At 39.7% G+C, this 14032-nt stretch overlaps 1 protein-coding gene across 4 annotated transcripts in view; it reads left to right on the top strand.

Annotated features, from left to right (window-relative positions):
• Positions 1 to 24: 24 nt before the first annotated feature.
• Positions 25 to 14032, top strand: part of FAM210A (family with sequence similarity 210 member A) — a 35793-nt gene continuing 21785 nt past the window's right edge. For 2 of the 4 annotated variants that reach the window (XM_060121626.1, XM_060121627.1), the window contains exon 1: positions 25 to 232. The gene's annotated coding sequence lies outside the window, so the exon portion shown is untranslated. The other 2 variants (XM_060121628.1, XM_060121629.1) reach the window with 2 other exon arrangements.

Genomic DNA, 14032 nt, shown 5'->3' with positions numbered 1-14032 from the left:
CCCCGAGTCCCGGCGTGCCGCGCGCGCCGTGCTGAGGGCGCCGGCAAGAGCGGTGCGAGCCAGTGGTTGGTGGGGCCGGTGTGTTGGGCGGGCGGGCCGGAGGCCGGGTCGCCTGAGCACGCGGCTTTCGGCGCCCTGACCCACGCTCGGCTGGTGGCTCTGCGGAGGGACACGGCGGGGGCTTCAAGCGGCCGCACGGCGGGGAGCGGCGGCGGCGGCCTCAGGTCCTGAGGTATCCTGGGTCGAGGCCTCTGGGGGCGGGGCCGGGCAGTCGGCTGGGCCTCCTCAACGTTGTACGCGGCGGTGAGCGCCCCCGGGGCGGACAGAGGTCACCCCGCCCTTCGCTGTGCGCCGGTGTCCTGCAAACCCTGTCTGTGGAGCGGTTTTCCAGCCTCCGCTCTGCCACCTTCACCCTTTGCTCTGCCTTTACTTGGACGCCGGCCGGGAGGGGCCTGAGAGCCCCCGCGCTCGGACTTGATTCGGAAACGCGCGGCGCCCTACTTCTCCCCGGGGACCGCGTGTCGCTCCCTACCGCCGCATTCGGGAGGTTCAGCCAGACTTCTCTCGAGAGGGCCGTTCTCATCTGTCAGACTCTGAAGGAAGGGGCAGCCCACACCTGTTTAGGAGAAACACCTTCCTGGTAGTATCTGTGTTTTCTGGATTTTGGTATGGGATGGTTGGGGAGTCAACACGCTTTGTTTGTCCTTTCCCTTAAATATCTACTGGAGAGTCGCAGGTACCTGCTTACCACCCCAGACTAGGGTCAAAACTGTGCCTGTGGACCTAAAATTGTTGATGCTTTGTGCCTCAGCACCTCCCACCTGAAGGGTGTAAAACGGGATCAGAAATACGTTTTCCATTATTCTTCACCAAAATTGATCCGTTTAAAAGCAGCTTTGGAAATAGGTTCACTAGCCTGCATACTTGTCAGTAGACGCAGTTATATTAGCCACTAGACTTCGCCTGGGGGAAAGCAACATTCGCAGCATGTACCTTACAATCGAGTCAAAATTCTAAATTGTGGGCACTAACCTTTCTGAGGTTGTTGACCACTTATAAACTTTGGACCAAGAATGAAGTCTGTTTTTAATGAATGAGGATGAACCATCCATTTCAGATGACTGTACTTGTATTTTTTTTTATTATATGCAGTGAGCTAAGTTGAGAATTAACCAGTTCATTATTTTTTTTTTCGAGGTTGATTTTTTTTTTTACCATAGTTATGCATGCACCTTTGATACTTACCGCCCTCATAACACAAGTAAGATTACTTGAGTATGTGTCTGTAAATACTCTTTATGCATACAAAATAGCCAGTGATCCTTCCAAGAAAGTTTAAGCATCAAACCTAAAAATTCAGTTAAATGTATCCTTATTTATTTCTCTAAACATAAATTAGTGGCCTGCCACAGCTGACGTGTAGAAAATCACTATGACGAAATGTCTCTTCCTCAGTGTGATTTAGTAGTACTTGTTACTTTTCACAGCGTATTGGGAAAATATATTTTTCTACATGGCATATTTTTACTTTTCTCTTTGTTGTTTATTTTTATAGTAGGTTGTTTTGCTCTCCACCTGAGTTCATTATTATTGACAACTGCAAAGGTTATCCTAGAGATTGAATGTGTTATTGCGTATTCATGCATTTAGAACTGGCTAATTACATATCCATATATGCTGGTTCCAATGCTAAAGTTTCTTATGATAGTTGCTGTTGTAATTTTATGGAAAAGGAATCTAATTTTGACTTTTTAAGAAATTTTCTCATTAGATTAAAAGCCTCCTAACTATGTGTTTATACAAACTCTACCGTGAATTGATGTTGTGAATGAGATATATAGAGATCACATTTTGTAGTTTTTATTAAAGTTAACTAGAAGTCAAGTAGATTCCGTTGAGAATATTTCTGAACCAGGTTCGTTTTGCCCAACTCCCAGCAAGCCAAACACTGAGATGCTGAGGTTCGCAGCAAAGAGAGGGTTTATTCACAAGGCAAGCAAGTGAGGAGACAGGAAAACTAGTCTATCTATCCTAAAGCGAAGGGCTCTGGGTATTTATGGGATAAAGAATAAAGAAGTAGGGCTGTCTGAGGTGGGAGTGTGGGGAAAGGTGATTGGAAAAGGGTGTAAGGCAGGTTACAGGTGAAATGGATTTAATGATTACCCACTGGTTTCAAGAATAGAGTATGAACTCTTGAAGGTAGTAGTGATGGAGAGAGTAAATGGGCTAGATAAGAATATTTTAAAAGTTACCATTGGTGTTATGTTTCCCACCATTGCCTGAGTAATAAATGGTTTTCTGGAAGTTGAATTAAAATAATAATAGCTGATAGTTTAGTACCTTCTGTGTGCCAAATTAAGTGCTTTATACATTTGAAGTCATTTAACTCTTACATTTTCAGTGGGATAGTTGTTATGATTATTTTTGTTTTATAGGTGAGGGGTAAGTAACTTGTCCAACGTTATGCAACTGGGAAGTAGTGGTGGGCTAGGTTTTGGATCCAGGCAGCCTGACTCCAGAAATCAGACTCTATGCTAATGATGAAACAGTGCCAGTTTAAGGCCAGACTCAGAACTGGAAGTTGACTGAAACATAGTAGATTTTCAGAAAATGTTTTGATACTTCTTAATGCTTGGGTTATTATGTTCAGAGAGAAAATAGCTGGATAAGGATGTTGTCTTGCTAGCGTATGAACTCTAGCAAGACAGGGATCATCATTTTGTTCAGTGGTTTAACCCAGGTGCCTTGGACAGTGCCTGGCACATAGTGGGGTGGTAATGGATGAATGAATAGCCTAGAGAGGTTTTTAAAAATCCCATTTTTTTTTGAAAGGACATACAGGATTTATTTCAGCCTATTTATAAGATTTCTTTATGTGCTGTTTTGATTATTTGGTCCATTATTCACCCAGACTGGTTTGGATTTCTCCTGGTTTGTATTGGGTTGGCCAAAAAGTTCGTTTGGGTTTTTCCATAAGATGTTATACTTTTGTCAGTGAGAGAAAATGAAGTAGTAATTTGTAAGTTTTCTGGTCAGACTAAAGGCAAGCAACAGTTTCAATAGATACCATCCCTTAAAGTGAGAGCACTCAGAGGTGGGTAATTTTAAGGTGTCATTTCTGTTGTGGAGTTGAAGATCACATTTTTGAAACATAAAAATTGTTTTTAAAATGTAGATACAATGTTATAGCTTCCTAGGAATGATAGTGTTCTTGGAGGTAGGAAAGAGAGGTGGTTGTAGAAGCTGTGTTTCTCCAAATAGTTTTGGAAGAACTGTTCATTCCTTCAGTCCGCTCAGCCGAAGTGTCCCTACTGAAATTTTATTGCCTTTTTTGAACACATAAGATATTATTGTTTAAAAGGTTTTTCCTGTAATAGAAAGTAAAGATTTGCTTGAGAAATCTGTAAGTTTATATGTGTGATGATTAGTTTTATATGTTAACTAGACATGGCTATAGTACCTATTAAGTGATACTGTGATGGTATTTTGAAAATGTGTCAACATCTGTAATCAATTGACTTTAAGGAGATTACCCTTCATAATACGGGTGAGCCTCATTCAATCAATTGAAAACCTAAATTTCAAACTGAGGTGCCTCAAGAAGAAAAAAATCCCAAGGCTGTGGCATCAATTCTTTTTTTTAAAAATTTATTTATTTAATTTATTTATTTTTCGCTGTGTTGGGTGTTCATTGCTGCACGCGGGCTTTCTCTAGTTGCGGCGAGCTGGGGCTACTCTTCGTTGTGGTGCACGGCTTCTTACTGTGGTGGCTTCTCTTGTTGTGGAGCATGGGCTCTAGGCGCACGGGCTTCAGTAGTTGTAGCATGCAGGCTCAGTAGGTGTGGCTCGTGGGCTCTAGAGCACAGGCTCAGTAGTTGTGGCGCACGGGCTTAGTTGCTCCGCGGCATGTGGGATCTTCCCGGACCAGGGATGGAACCCGTGTCCCCTGCACTGGCAGGCGGATTCTCAACCACTGCATGTGGCGTCAACTCTTGTATGAGTTTCCAGCCTGCAAATCCGCTCTACACATTTCAGATGTGTAGCCCTCACAATTGTGTGAGCCAGTTCCTTAAAATAAATATATCTATTTAAATAAACAATCTAATAATAGATTCCCAATAGGTAGATATAGATATATGTATATGTTTTTTCCTGTTGGTTCTGTATCTCTGGAGAACCCTGTCTGATTCAGATTTTGGTACTGAGAGTGGTTCTAGAGGAACAGAATCTTAAGGATGAATTTTCTGGATTGGTTATGGCATTCCTGAAATTGGTTCTCTAATCTGATTAGATTTAAAGGCACCCTTGACTATTTTCAGTGGTAAAGAAGGCAGGCACTGTAGCCCACGATGTGATATGACAATAGAGATATGCAAAATACCACCATTGGATACTACTACTCAGATACTTAATGAAAGACCAGGTTCTGGGTGATCATGTATTTGAAGATTTAAAACATTTTTCCCAGATGATGAACAAGTGTAATGAGACTGACTGGTTGCTCTGTTTTCGGAGAAAGGGGGGTGGGAGGTGGAGAGTGATGAGCTTAGGTCTTGAAATTCCCAGCTCAAGCTCTGTATAAATGACCAGAAAGTTTCTATGTCTGCCCTTCTCACATAGATGCAGAGCTGAGATTGCTGAAAACCAAACTCTTATCCTGCAGAGTGGCTGGATTACAATGCAAAATGAATTCCCATTCTAACAGGGTGTCTGCTGTTAAAGTGAGAGCATTGACTGGGGAAGGTTGAGATCCTCAAATTTGGAATGGAGTATTGAACCCCTAAGTTTTCATTAGTCTTCTTCGGCGGTAGAAGCAGTCTTTCCACTCCTGTTTGAGGAAGTTAACCTGTAATGACCTTCCCTGAAGACTAGACATTGCTGATTGATTCTCCTCAAGAACTACCTCTACCACACTTCTTTGCTTCTAGACCTATAACTAGATTCCCACCCTAACAAGCCCTCAAGGGTCAGCTACAAAGTGTGACCTGAGGGGGTGTGCCATACTCTTAAAAAATGACAGGAATGTTTATTTGTTTATACACATGGAAATCTGGGGGATATGTTTAGGAATGGATATTAAGGATGTGGGATAATGGTGGAAGGAACATAAAGTTGGGCCGGGCTAAATTTACTGATATAGGCCCACTAAGCAGAGATTCTTGATTCACTTTTATAGCTTGAGGGGTTAGAAAGGGCTCTCAACAGTTTGGTTGGCTGAAGCATGGACCAAAAGGTAACCCACGCTAAATGAAGTTGAAATGCCAGACCTGCCTTGGTACACTAAAGAGGAAGGGGTCCAAAGGTTTAGGGACACTGGAATGGTAGAGTGGATTTAACACATAAGAGCAGCTCACCCACTCTGGGGGAGTCCAGAAGAGAAACTTTTCACCATGACTGGGAGAATTAAATTTGTGAGGGGAGCCCCAGCATCCATGAAGAGCTCTATGATTGCTCTTCTCTGTGGGTCAGAAATTACAGTGACTTTGCTGCCACTAAACTGGGGATCCTTAAATGAAGTGAAGGTAATTGGAAATTGGGCAGATACTATAGAGAGACATATTTTCTTAATTGCATATGTATATGCTGAAGGAAAGAAGCCAGAGGAGAGGGCAGTTGGAGTACAGGAAAAAGAATAGCAGTAGAAAAATACAAGGAAAACTTGGTTGAGCAGAATTCTTGGAAGACACAGGAAGAGTTTAGATCTAGAACACAGATGGAGGAATGGGCTTTGAATGCAGGGCTAGTTCATTTTCTGAGGAGGCAGTTAACTAACGCTGAGATGGGTTTGGATGCAAGTAACTGGAAGGGAGAAGGCTGAAGTTGAGAAAATTCATCCCCTAATAATTTTGGTTCATTTTTAAGGGGAAGTGGAGGATAGCTTTATCTAATTATTCATTTAACAAATATTAGGTGCCTCCTATGTGCCAGCCAACCTTTGTTGTCGGCACCTGAGATGCAGTAGTGAACAAAACAGGGGAAAAAAAATTCTGTCCTTGTCAGTCCTTAAATGGACTTAAATGATAATAATAAGTGAATAATAATTATCCTAAAACAATAATAAATAAGTGAATCATGTAGGGTGTTAGACAATAAGTGCTATGGAAAAAGAAACAAATAGAGCAAGATAAGCAATATTGGGATGACAGGGCTGGAAGAGAAAGGATTGGGAGCAGTGACCCCATGGAGCGGGTACCATTTGAACAAAGACTTGTAGGAAGTGAAGGAGTTAGTCATGCAGATATCTGGAGAAAGACTCTTCCAAGCAGAGGGAACAGTTAATACAGAGTTCTTAAAGCAGGGGCCTTTTTAGCATGTTCGAAGAGCTGTAGGGGGGCTAGTGTGGCTGGAGGAGAGTGAGCAAGGCACAGACTGAGAGTAGGTGATGTATTCAGTGAGGGAAAGGTAGAAGGTTGTATAAGGCAGGGGTCCCCAACTCCCTGGCCTCGGACCATTACCGGTTCATGGCCTGTTAGGAACTGGGCCACACAGCAGGAGGTGAGCAGCGGTGCAAATCTTCATCTGCCACTCCCCATCGCTTGCATTACCACCTGCACCTATCCCCACCCCCGATGCCCCGCCCCCAGTCCATGGAAAAATTGTCTTCCACAAAACTGGTCCCTGGTGCCAAAAGGGTTGGGGACTGCTGGTGTAAGGCATTGTAGGCAGTTGTAAGGACTTACCTTGGGAGAAATTGGGGAGCTTTAAACAGAGGAGAGACATGATCTGATGTATACTTTATATTTTACCATCTGAAAGTGAAGTATGAGGCTTGAAGAGATTGGGAAAAGTGAGGAATGGTGGAGGAAGCTCATCTGATCAGAAACCATCATCGGTTGTCACAGCACTCAGAGCCTTTGTGAGATAGAATGATGTACCATCAATGTATGCTGGTACTAATTTACTCAGTTATGTGGCTTTTGTTAGTGCTCAGCTATGATTGTGGGATGTAGTTGTGGGAAAAACAGATGGTTGGACTGGCTCTGGATTAGATTTTGTGGTCTGGTGTTGCAGAAGGACAAAGTAGTGATTCAAGTAATGCACTGTAGAATCCAGGCTGGATAAAGACTTAAGAGTGAAACCAGGAGGAGCTGTTGGATTTGAAGGAAAAGGAGGGTAGAGTGGGACAAGGTCCTGGAACTAGAGTCCAGAGAGAGTAAAGGAGTGGAAGCTGGAAGAAGAAGAGGCTGAAGAGAGTGGGATAGTATAGTTTGAGGATTTCAGTTGTGGGTCAGTAACAGATTATTTCAGTGACAAAGGTATGACCAGTGGAGTGTATTGCTAGAGAGGCTGGGATTTTGCATGGGTCAAACAAATGGAATAATGGCAGAAGTTTAGATGAAGGAAGACTGTGAGCTTGGTTTGACCAGGTCAGTAGATGAGACGACGAAGAAAGAAAGCTAGAATTAATTATTGATCCAGCATATTAAGTGCTAGATACTATACTTTATCTCATTTAATCATATAAATGCAATATGATAAAAGTGTATTTAACTCCATTTTAGGAATGAGGAAAAGAGCTAAGTAAAGTAATTCCAGAAAAGGTCGGAACTAGTCTTTCTGACTGTAAAGCTTGCATTCTTCCCATTGCAATGGGATAACACCTGCCACAGCCCAAAAGGGAAGTGGGTGGAAGTCTGGAACCACGTGGATTCTGGACCAGTGTTACCATAACAAATCACCCTGACTTGCCTTGTTGAACTTAGAGCCTCTGAAAAGAGATAAAAAAAGAGAAACATTTTGTGTAAATTAAGATATTTGTGTAGTAATTTTGGAAAATTTGATTTTCTTTACAAGCTGGGGAAATCAATGAGTCATTAATGAAATTCCTTGGGAATTCACTAGGGGGCATAATTTAACCTTTTCTGAAGATTAGAAATTTAACAATGGCTTCATCATTGCCACAGCTTTAGTGGCTCAATTTTGGTAATAGAAAGCTTAAAAGCAGAATAGATTGAAGAAGATGGATTATATAATAGAAATTAAGTTGAAGCCATCCAGTGCCTTACGGAGCAGGAAAGTAACAGCCCAGAAAGTGCTGCAAATAAATTTGCATCCTGTTACTTTTTCTAAACAGCAAACTCAATTTGATTTGAAACAGCAGTCAAGGTGTGATTAAGAGAGAGATCAAAATGAATAAATTAGAATATTAATCTGTTGAAAGGAGAAAATTCGAATTTCCTCCTGTTTGATGTTAATTGAGGACTTTGTATAAGTAGAGGCAGTTCTTTCCTTCATTTATCCTTTTTATTATGTTTCAACCTGATGAGTTCTACGTTTATCCTGTTCTCATACCTGTACTTCAAGTTAAAGTTATACTATGTATCAGTTGTATTGGGTAAGGCCACAGTGTACTGTCTTTAAAGAAATTAATGAATGGACTATTTTAGCGAAGTTTAGGTTTATAGAAACATGGCGCAGAGATAGTACAGAGAATTCCCCCCTTATCCACCCCACCCACCCACACACTGTTTCCCCTATTATTGACATCTTGTATGAGTGTGGTACGTTTTTTAGAATTGATGAACAATATCAATACATTATTAACTAAAGTTCATAGTTCACATTAGGGCTCACTCTTTGTGTTGTATATTTATTTTTGTGGGTTTTAGCAATTGCATAATGACATTTATCCACCATTACAGTATCATACAGAATGTTTCACTCCCCTAAAAATGTCCTGTGCTCCTTCTATTCATCCCTTCCCTCCCCCACCCTGGAAACCACTGATCTTTTTACCACTGATCTCTATAGTTTCACCTCTTCCAGAATGTCACACCTCTTCCAGAATGTTGGAATCAAACAGTATATCAGTTTGTTTATCCACCCATCTATTCAAGGACTTCTTGGTTATGTCCAGTTTTTGGCAATTATGAATTAAGCTGCTGTAAACATTTGTGTGCAGGTTTTTGTGTGGATGTAAATTTTCAGCTCATTTTGGTTAAGTACCTAGGAGTGCTATTGCTGACTCATTGTAAGCCTACGTTTAGCTTATACGAAACTGCCAAACTGTCTTCCAAAGTGACTGTACCATTTTGCATTCCCACCAGCAATGAATGACCGTTGCTGTTGTTCCACAACCTCCGCAGCATTTGTTGTCAGTGTTTTGGATATTAGTCATTCTAATAGATGTGTAGTGGTATCTTGTTTTAATTTGCAATTCTCTAGAGACATGCTGATGAGCATGAACATCTTTTTTTCAATTGAGATATAATGGATATGTAACATTGTGTTAGTTTCAGCTGTATAACATAATGATTCAGATATTTGTATATATTGCAAAATGATCACCACAGTCTAGTTAATATCCATCATCTCACATAGTTACAGAATTTTTTTCTTGTGATAAGAACTTTTAAGATCTACTTTCCTAGTAACTTTCAAATATACAATGCAATATTAATTATAGTCACCATGCTGTGCATTGCATCCTCATGACTACTTACGTATTTTATAACTGGAAGCTTGTACCTTTTGAACACCTTCATCCATTTCACCAGGCCTTCTTCCCTCACCCCCCTGCCCTCCCCAGCAACCACCACTCCATTCTCTGTATGTACAAATTTGAGTTTGGGTCTTTGTTGTTGTTTTTAAGATTCCACATTTAAGTGAGATCATACAATATTTTTCTTTTCCTTTCTGACTTACTTTGTTTAACATAAAGCCCTCAAGGTTTATCCATGTTGTTGCAAATGGGAAGATTTCCTTCTTTTTTTTTTTTAAATTGAGGTATAGTTGATGTAGTGTGTAAGTTTTAGGTGTACAACATAGTGATTCACAATTTTTAAGGTTATATTCCATTTATAGTTATAAAATATTTGCTATATTCCCTGTGTTGTACAGGATATCCTTGTAGTTTATTTTATCCATTATAGTTTGTACCTCTTAATCCTCTACCCCTATTTTTCCCCTCCTCCCTTCCCTCTCCCAACTAGTAACCACTAGTTTGTTCTCTGTGTTTCTTTTTTGTCATATTCACTAGTTTGTTCTTTTTAGATTCCACATATAAGTGATACCATACAGTATTTGTCTTTCTGTGACTTATTTCACTTAACCTGATATCCTGCAAGTCCATCCATGTTGTTGCATATGAAAAAATTTTGTTTTTTTATGGCTGAGTAGTATTCCATTTATATATACCACATCTTCTTTATCCATTCATCTGTTGATAGACATTTAGGTTGCTTCCATATCTTAGCAATTGTAAATAATGCTGCAGTGAATGTTGGGGTGCATGTATCTTTTTGAATTTTTTCAATATTTTTCATGTTTTCATTTTTTCAGATATATACTTAGGAGTGGAATTGCTGGGTCATATGGTAGTTCAATTTTAGTTCTTTTGAGAAACCTCCTATACTGTTTTCCACTGCACCAAATTGGCTGCACCAATTTACATTTCCATCAGCAGCGTACAAGGGTTCCCTTTTCTCCATATCCTCGCCAACCTTTGTGCATTTCTCTGATGATTAACAGTGTTGAGCATCTTTTCATGTGCCTGTTGGCCATCTGTATGTCTTTGGAAAAATGTCTATTCAGGTCTTGTGCCCATTTTGTAATTGGGTTGTGGTAGTTTTTGTTGTTGTTTGATATTGAGTTTTATGAGCTATTTATATATTTTGGATATAACTCCTTATCGGTCACATCATTTGCAAATATTTTCTCCCATTCAGGAGGTTGTCTTGTTCATTTTACCGATGGTTTCCTTCGCTGTGCAAAAGCTTTAAGTTTAATTAGGTCCCATTTGTTTATTTTGCTTTTATTTCCTGTGCTTTAGGAGATGGGGCCAAAAAAATAATGCTGCAATTTATGTCAAAGAGTGTTCTGCCTGTGTTTTCCTCTAAGAGTTTTATACTATCTGGTCTTACATTTGGGTATTTAATGCATTTTGAGTTTATTTTTGTATATGGTGTTAGAGAATGTTCTAATTTTTTTACATGTAGCTGTCCAGTTTTCCAGCACCACTTACTAAAGAGACTCTTTTTTCCATTGTATATTCTTGCCTTCTTTGTTGTAGATTAATTGACCATAAGTGCAGGGGTTTATTTCTGGGCTCTCTATTTTGTTCCACTGATCTGTGTCTCTTTTTGTGCCAGTACCATACTGATTGATTATTGTAGTCTGAAGTCAGGGACTGATTCCTCCAGCTCTGTTCTTTCTCAAGATTGTTTTGGCTATTTGGGGGTCTTTTGTGTTTCCATACAAATATTGAAATTATTTTTTCTATTTCTGTGAAAAATGCCCTTGGTATTTTGATAGAGATTGCATTGAATCTGAAGATCGCCTTGGGTAGTATGGTCATTTTAAAAATATTTTTCCAATCTATGAACATGGTATATCTTTCCATTTGTTTGTGTCATCTTCAGTTTCTTTCATCAGTGTTCAAGTACAGGTCTTTCACCTCCTTAGGTATGTTCTCATCCCCTTTCTCTCTGTCTTCTCCTTCTGGGACCCCAATAATGTGAATATTAGTCCACTTGATGTTGTCCCAGAGGTCTCTTAAACTGCTCTCATTTCTTTTCATTGTTTTTTCTATTTCCTGTTCAGAACAGTGATTTCCACTACTCTGTCTTCCAGCTCGCTGATCTATGCCTCTGTATCACTAAGTATACTGTTGATTCCTTCTAGCGTATTTTTCATTTCAGTTATTGTATTCTTCATTTCTGTTTGGTTGTTCTTTATATTTTCTAATTCTTTTTTAAAGCTTCTAACTTATCTCTCTGTGCATCCATTCTTCTCCTGAGTTATTTGATCATCTTTATGATAACTGTCCTAACTTTTTTTTTTTCATTTTAACATCTTTATTGGAGTATAATTGCTTTACAATGGTATGTTAGTTTCAGCTTCACAACAAAATGAATCAATTATATATATACATATGTTCCCATATCTCTTCCCGCTTGCATCTCCCTCCCTCCCACCCTCCCTATCACACCCCTCCAGGCGGTCACAAAGCACCAAGCTGATCTCCCTGTGCTATGCGGCTGCTTCCCACTAGCTATCTACCTTATGTTTGGTAGTGTATATATGTCCATGCCTCTCTCTCGCTTTGTCACCATTTATCCTTCCCCCTCCCCATAGCCTCAAGTCCATTCTCTAGTAAGTCTGTGTCTTTATTCCTGTTTCACCCCTAGGTTTTTCATGACATTTTTTTTTCTTAAATTCCATATATATGTGTTACCATAAGGTATTTGTCCCTCTCTTTCTGACTTACTTCACTCTGTATGACAGACTCTAGGTCTATCCACCTCATTACAAATAGCTCAATTTCATTTCTCTTTATGGCTGAGTAATATTCCATTGTATATATGTGCCACATCTTCTTTATCCATTCATCCGATGATGGACACTTAGGTTGTTTCCATCTCTGGGCTATTGTAAATAGAGCTGCAATGAACATTTTGGTACATGACTCTTTTTGAATTATGGTTTTCTCAGGGTATATGCCCAGTAGTGGGATTGCTGGGTCATATGGTAGTTCTTTTTGTAGTTTTTTAAGGAACCTCCATACTGTTCTCCACAGTGGCTGTATCAATTTACATTCCCACCAACAGTGTAAGAGGGTTCCCTTTTCTCCACACCCTCTCCAGCATTTATTGTTTCTAGATTTTTTGATGATGGCCATTCTGACTGGTGTGAGATGATATCTCATTGTAGTTTTGATTTGCATTTCTCTAATGATTAGTGATGTTGAGCATTCTTTCATGTGTTTGTTGGCAATCTGTATATCTTCTTTGGGGAAATGTCTATTTAGGTCTTCTGCCCATTTTTGGATTGGGTTGTTTGTTTTTTTTTGTTATTAAGCTGCATGAGCTGCTTATAAATTTTGGAGATTAATCCTTTGTCAGTTGCTTCATTTGCAAATATTTTCTCCCATTCTGAGGGTTGTCTTTTGGTCTTCTTTATGGTTTCCTTTGCTGCGCAAAAGCTTTGAAGTTTCATTAGGTCCCATTTGTTTATTTTTGTTTTTATTTCCATTTCTCTAGGAGGTGGGTCAAAAAGGACCTTGCTGTGATTTATGTCATAGAGTGTCCTGCCTATGTTTTCCTCTAAGAGTTTGATAGTTTCTGGCCTTACATTTAGGTCTTTAATCCATTTTGAGCTTATTTTTGTGTATGGTGTTAGGGAGTGATCTAATCTCATACTTTTACATGTAGCTATCCAGTTTTCCCAGCACCACTTATTGAAGAGGCTGTCCTTTCTCCACTGTACATTCCTGCCTCCTTTATCAAAGATAAGGTGACCATATGTGCGTGGGGTTATCTCTGGGCTTTCTATCCTGTTCCATTGATCTATATTTCTGTTTTTGTGCCAGTACCATACTGTCTTGATTACTGTAGCTTTGTAGTATAGTCTGAAGTCAGGGAGCCTGATTCCTCCAGCTCCGTTTTTCGTTCTCAAGATTGCTTTGGCTATTTGGGGTCTTTTTTGTTTCCATACAAATTGTGAAATTTTTTGTTCTAGTTCTGTGAAAAATGCCAGTGGTAGTTTGATAGGGATTGCATTGAATCTGTAGATTGCTTTGGGTAGTAGAGTCATTTTCACAATGTTGATTCTTCCAATCCAAGAACATGGTATATCTCTCCATCTATTTGTATCATCTTTAATTTCTTTCATCAGTGTCTTATAATTTTCTGCACACAGGTCTTTTGTCTCCTTAGGTAGGTTTATTCCTAGATATTTTATTCTTTTTGTTGCAATGGTAAATGGGAGTGTTTTCTTGATTTCACTTTCAGATTTTTCATCATTAGTGTATAGGAATGCCAGAGATTTCTGTGCATTAATTTTGTATCCTGCTACTTTACCAAATTCATTGATTAGCTCTAGTAGTTTTCTGGTAGCATCTTTAGGATTCTCTATGTATAGTATCATGTCATCTGCAAAGAGTGACAGTTTTACTTCTTTTCTGATTTGGATTCCTTTTATTTCCTTTTCTTCTCTGATTGCTGTGGCTAAAACTTCCAAAACTATGTTGAATAAGAGTGGTGAGAGTGGGCAACCTTGTCTTGTTCCTGATCTTAGTGGAAATGCTTTCAGT

This window comes from Lagenorhynchus albirostris, chromosome 14 (genome assembly GCF_949774975.1).
Source record: "Lagenorhynchus albirostris chromosome 14, mLagAlb1.1, whole genome shotgun sequence".
NCBI classification, from domain to species: domain Eukaryota; kingdom Metazoa; phylum Chordata; class Mammalia; order Artiodactyla; family Delphinidae; genus Lagenorhynchus; species Lagenorhynchus albirostris.
This window is presented reverse-complemented; position numbering and strand designations above follow the sequence as displayed.